At 32.6% G+C, this 6667-nt stretch overlaps 1 protein-coding gene and 1 gene segment (V, D, J or C); both read left to right on the forward strand.

The window, feature by feature from the left end:
* LOC127516121 (Ig kappa chain V-IV region S107B-like) overlaps window positions 1-6667 on the forward strand; it is a 34807-nt gene that overhangs the window by 626 nt on the left and 27514 nt on the right.
* LOC127516125 (uncharacterized) overlaps window positions 2607-6667 on the forward strand; it is a 34294-nt gene continuing 30233 nt past the window's right edge. The window contains exon 1 of the mRNA XM_051900466.1: window positions 2607-2748. The gene's annotated coding sequence lies outside the window, so the exon portion shown is untranslated. The remainder of the gene's footprint in view (window positions 2749-6667) is intronic.

A 6667-nucleotide genomic window follows, 5' to 3' on the forward strand; every position in this document is an offset into this window, starting at 1 on the left:
CAGCAGGCTTGCAACCTGGTCTATAAGGTACACAGTAGGTTTCTTTAGGCAAATGAGTAACCAAATAGTTACATCACCCAACTGAAAAAACATACAACTGACGACATACAACAGAAAAAAGATGTTAAAATTGCTAGGCTACAAAAATCATTAATAGGCCTATATATTTCACCATTTGCTGATCTAATTCATTCAGGAAATGCCAAGCCAAATATTGTCAGAGCACTGAATAAACAAGGACTAAACAGAGTAGTGTAATGTGTACATATTTTGTATTTGATTATGTTCTAAAGATTTCTTCTGTCGCAGCTCTATATCTGTCTGACCCCGACTGGCATTTTCATGGGCAGGTCTACCATATTTTTCTGTGAAAAGCCACTCCCTCCTTCTTATATATAAAACGCATTGATATCGCCCACTTAATTTCCTCTTCAGCTCTGGTTTGACTCAGTGCAGAAATGTTACTTATTTCAACTGCAGCATTATTGCTCTTTGGGACGGGTAAGAATTATCTACTAACTACAATTCTATGATGGAAGACATGTAATGAAATCTGTTTTTGAGGAGAGAAAATTTAATGTAAAAGTGTTTTGTGGTGTGCTATGTTTTTATTTATTTATTTTTTATGTTTTTAAGGTTTTCTCCAAGTAACATTTTCTACAGCAAGCACACAGGCTCAGCCAGGACAAAGTGTCACTATGTGGTGTGCACATGATATCCATGTTTCTGGACACCTGTACTGGTTCAAACAAACTGACGGTGATGTACCAATTACTATTGTGCGCATATTATATACCGAAAGCCTTCAGAAGGTAGAGCCAAATTATTTAAATGGTTTTACAAAACAGGACCTGGTCATGGATTTGTTCAGCAAAAGCACGACCTTAACAATTAAGCATGCAAGTATTTCTGATTCTGGCTTCTATTTTTGTGGAGCTACGGGATTTCACATTAAATTTGGCAATGGAACTAGGCTTGAAGTGAAAGGTAATATTTTTGAAGCTCTCTCACTATACTGTAATTTCATATAATGCTTAATTCTTCTTTTTTTTTTTCTAACTTTGCCATAAATGGAACATTTTGAAAAACACCACAGACAGTAAATGCCACAATGACTCTTCAACTATTTTTAACCATTCAGAAAAGAATGTCATATCAGAGGAAAATGACACAAGAACCTCAAAAAAGGGTATGATTTTACTTTCTATGCTTTATTGAATCTGCAGGTGTTAAATATGTAAATGTTGTTATTGTTTACTGTCTCATATAAACTGTAGAAATAATGAGCTGTTTGTGGTATCACCTAAAATGTTTCATTGAAATATCCACATTTTTTTTTTTTTTTGTTATTTGTTTGTTTTTTTTACAGATGATGAGAAATCTCCTTCGTCTAGTACTAAGGAGTGTTCTAGAGACATCTTTTTCACATTGACGCTCCTATTTGGTTGCATCATTGTTTTTATATGTATTATTCCTCTAATTATAGCTATTATCAAGGAACACAAAAGGCAGAAGCTTAAAAAAGGTAACAGATCAATCACAAATGTAATCACACATTTAAATGTTAATCACAAATGTGGAAAGAATATTTTAAAAAATTCTCTCAATATCTTAACAGTAAATTTTTTATTTTTTTTTCTCTCTCTCTCTCCGTGGTAGTCGCTGAACGTCAAACACAACAGCATGATGACAAGGTAAAATCACAGAGGGAGAAATTAAAAAAAAAAAAAAAATTCTCAAAGTAGAAATAAGAACAAGCAAATCTCTTTGTTTTTGTTCTGATTTTTTTTTTTTTTTTTTTGTATTCTTAATGAGAAACTGAAGTTCTCCCAGATCACACTGGTTTCTTTGACATTTTTGTAAAGAAGATGAAATTAATAAATTGATTTTAAATTAATCACTGCTATGCTTCTCCCTGTTGGGTAGACATGCTTTTGACTTTGCTGACAATACATTGAATACATTTAGTAAAGTGTGTTTGTTTGTTTTGTTTTTTGTTTTTTTTGGAAATGTCAACAGTGTATTTGAAGCATTAGAGAGAAAAAAAATATGATTCTGATTGAACATTATTTCTAATTCTGTTGGCTGTTAAGGTTGTAGAAATTATTTTGGGCAAAGAAAGAGGAAAACAGAGGCTTGAGAATAAAATCTAAGATGTCATATGATGACTTGGATTAGAATCTTGAAAGACATTTCTGCTTCTTTGCAGGAAGATGACTCAGTAACATATGCTGCGGTGCATTTCAAAAACAAGAGACCCAAAACAGCAGGAAGACAGGCCGAGTACTCAACTGCTGTGTATACTTACACTACCTGAAACATAAAACAACCTCAAACACTTATTAACACCTGAATAATATCACAGTTTATTTTTTAGAAATGTAATTATATTGGAGGTCAAATGGTTAGGCAGAAAGCTGAGGTTCCTTCCGAGTATCACATGCTTCATCCCTGGGCCTTCAGAGAATTAAAATCAGGATAAAATCAAGTTTAGCAATTTGTGAGCCAGATAAAATGTATCATGTCTCTAAAGTAATTTAGAAACTATCAATTAAAGACATGTTTAAAGATACATAAGTGTCAAAGATGCTTTGGAAAAATTTATTCTCAAAAGTGCTGTGGGGAAACTACATGGGGAGCTAAAGCAGTAAACAAAACATCAAATTCATCTAAATATATCTGATCAATAATGATACTTCTTGTTTTGAACTGGCAACATGAGCTGTGGAGTTGTCTGTTGATTGACAGGTTTGTCATAGTTTGGATGTTTGCATAAGCCACACCCCCTCATATAAATAAAGCACATTGATTTCCTCATCTTAATTTCCTCATTGGTTCTAGTCTGATTCACTACAGTGATGGTTTATATAATTTCAGCGCTGTTGATCTGTGGCACGGGTAAGCATCACTGCACTATAATTGCTTCAATCATACAAGATAGGAATTATTAATTCAATTTTAGCAAATATTAGGTGTGAACTGTAAAAGGTGTGTTTTTGGGACAGTATTTTCTTGTATGTAATATGCATTTCTTATATGTTAAATTAAAAAAAAAAAAAATTTATTCATCTCTGGGTTTTTTAGGTTTGCTTACAGTTGTCAAATCATCTCAGACAGCTAATATGTCAGCTCGACCAGGAGATAATGTTACTATTTGGTGTCAACACACAGCACAAACTGCAGAGTACATACACTGGTTCAAGCAAACACACAGTGCTGTACCTCTTAGCATTGTATACATGATGATAACCTACCAGCTTAAGGAACTACAAATAAAATATTTAAATAGTTTTCAACCAAACCGTCTGGTGATGTCTCTACACACCAAAAACACCTCCCTAAGGATTATAAATGTGGATATTTCTGATTCTGGTCTGTACTACTGTGGTTGGAACTCTTGGGGGATCACATTTGGTAATGGAACACATCTAGACATTAAAGGTAATCTGTCTTTATCAATACCACTATTATAGAGGAATTTCTTGCTGAATGTCTAGGAGAAAAATATAAAAAATACATTATTTTTTCCAAAGTACAGACGTTCATCCTTATTATTTCCAGATCACTTCATTTATTGTGCAGAGAGTGAATGTGTTACACCACTGCAAAATGAAACAGAAATTTCAAATAAAGGTGAATTTTAAGTACTCATAACATTCATTTACAATAATGCTTTTATCTAAATGGTATTTTGTTAGAGTAAAATGTGATTTACTTTTAACAGATCTCACGGAGAGCCCGATTTCTACACGAGACTGTTCTGAAAACATCTTTTATAAACTGACTTTTATTTTTGGTGTTATTATTGTTATTCTCATCATCATTCTGGTCTTAATAATCATCATTAAGATACGGAACAGAAAAACACAGGGAAAAGGTAACAGTACAACTATTCAGTTCAAGAGATTTACTCTGCTGTATGGATATTTGGCAAACAACTGTGTAGTGAAATAATTTTACAAGGTTATGTGATACAATTTAATGAGTAATAAAAAAAACAGTTTTTTGTTTTAATAAAAGTTTTTTGTTTTTTGTTTTAATAAAAAACAGCAAGTATCTTTAACATAAATTATAATGGAAAACACAACTAAATGAAAAAGGAAAAACAGCAATCTCTTTTTTCTGTTGTTGCAGACGCTGATCGCCATGTCACACAGCATCATGAGGTAAACTTAAATTGTATTGGCAAAAATTCTTGAACAGAATACAGAAATTAAAGAGGTCGACTGGTGTACAAAAATATTTAAATATGTAAATCTCTGCTACTTAAAGAAGTTATAATGACAATAATTATAAACTATAAAATAACTTTTCTAATATCATTGTTATGCAATATTCCTTTTATGTCTAACATTCTTCAGGTGAAATATGGTATGTTTCTTGAGATTCTTTGGCATACAGCCTGTGCGCCTACTTCTGTTTTCTGTTTTAACCATGATTAGAGTAAAGACAGAGAAGAGAAGTAGGCCCGCTGGTGATATTCTGCTCAAGAGCTGGATTGTCACAGAAAGATTTCAACCATGCAGTCTGCATCTTTTTTAGATAATCCAACTCTTGAGTATCGCTCTGTCTTAGTGAAACTAAATTTGGTTAATTCTTAAAAGTAAAAATAAATAAAATGAAACATTTTGCATTCTTTATGTGTGGGGTACAAACCAGCAACAATAACAGCTAGAGAAAAAAAATCCCACATTCCCTGACTATTTCCCAACTGTCCCCAATATCGGAATCAGAAATTAATTATTAATCCTAACACCAGAGAATGTAGTCTGATTCTATTAAGTCTGTTTTTATATAAAACCCTTGTTTCTTCATTGTTTTGCTTATCTGATTTCTTCTGTAGCGTACAATTTTGAATTATTACTTAGAAAAAACAAAACAGTCTGTCGTTAAAAGCACCTTTGGATGTTTTGCAGGAGCCTCATTCAACGTTGTATGCTGCTCTACAGTTCTCCAAACAGAAAACCAGAAGAGCAGCCAGACATGCTGAGGATATAGATGTTGTGTATTCTGCTACTAGATAGTCTAAAAATGACACATGGTCAAATACTGTAGCATACTGTTATGTTTACAAGCTATATTTTCATCAAGACTCTTAATATTTATACGCTATTGCTTATGCCATAAATTTAAAGTGTATGTGGGCTTTGCAATGTGTAGTATTTTTGATGCTATTAAAATTATGAAACAATGTTCTAATTTGAATGTAATTTAGATCTGTTTATATATGTATCATGAAGATAAAACTAGGCCCTTACAGAAGAGGCAGGGGTTGTGAATGATATCATTTCCTATACAGACCCTGACAGGAAGAAGCTGCTCAGTGTAGAATGAGACGTGCTGAGGGGAACTTCAGCGGACCAGATTACAAAGCTGAAAATATACACTTCAAAACATAAATTGTTATAGTTATATCTTTCACAACAATTTGTGAGCAGCAACAGTTTATTGATGAACATTTTTATAATATTGCTCATGACAATTAGCAGAACCTGCTTTTAAAACAAAACATTGTGTGATGTGTGTAGACCACTGATCTATATAAATGACATTTAAAAATGACAAGTAAAAAAAAAAATTAAAAAAAAAAGTTTTCTTAAATGTCTTTGTGCCAGTGGGTGCACCTGTCAGCACACAAGTGCATCACAGTTTGACTGTTTTCCACTCAGCAGACTGACCCTCGGCTCATCTCTCACACCCCTCACTGCAGCTAAACCACACAAACACCATTCACACTACATACCTTTCACACTACTTTCCATAACCACAAACAAAATACCCCTTGTTTAGAAGTGAGGTGACAAGTCACAGATGACAATAAAATAAAAAATAAAAATATGTACTTGAGAATTTGATTATTAAACAGTAATGAAAATACAATAAATAAATAAATAAATAAAATGCTGATCTTTGTCAGAAATGACAAAGCACCCCCACCCCAAAAATATTCTTAAATGTACTTTTTTTTTTTTTTTTTTTTGCATACTGAAGCTGAAATGTGTAAAGAATTTGTGGTTAAAAGGTAATATGACAACAGAAGACAGGTGACATTTCAAAAAAAGTCCTTTAAATTGCTTTTATTATTATTATTGTGTATTAATTACCTGCCAAAACACCCCATGCTGATGGTACTAATAATAATAAAAGAGAAGTTCAATTAATTACGACACTAAATTCAAGACCACGATGTATATAACTTACCTGCTTGTATTCAGATGCAGTGTATTGACGGCCTTGTTTTAACTAAAAAACAATTAAATTAAATTGATTTCTGTTGGCTTTCAGAGTATGTTAATGTTGTTGTGCTGCAGCTGCATTCTGATAACCGGGTGTCTTTTCGATTCAGCTAAAAAACATAAAATGCAACTTTGAAAAATTGTCCAAGCTCATTAACCCTAAACACAACACAATGCAATGCAGAATTCAAAAAACAGGTAAACACCTGTGAAAAATCAATACGTAAAATTCATACTTCATATTTACAGTACACTGGCTCCTATTTTTACGGACATTTCAACAATATTTCTCTTGATGCATATTACCACTGTGCAGCAATGATACTTGATTCCTTCACTTCTATGTAAGGTCATTATTTAACTGTCATATTGTGCTTTAATATATAGTACTATGTTGAAGGCTCAATGTCAATGCAATCTTTTTCGCAAAG

This window comes from Ctenopharyngodon idella, chromosome 7 (genome assembly GCF_019924925.1).
Source record: "Ctenopharyngodon idella isolate HZGC_01 chromosome 7, HZGC01, whole genome shotgun sequence".
In the NCBI taxonomy this organism is placed as follows: Eukaryota; Metazoa; Chordata; class Actinopteri; order Cypriniformes; family Xenocyprididae; genus Ctenopharyngodon; species Ctenopharyngodon idella.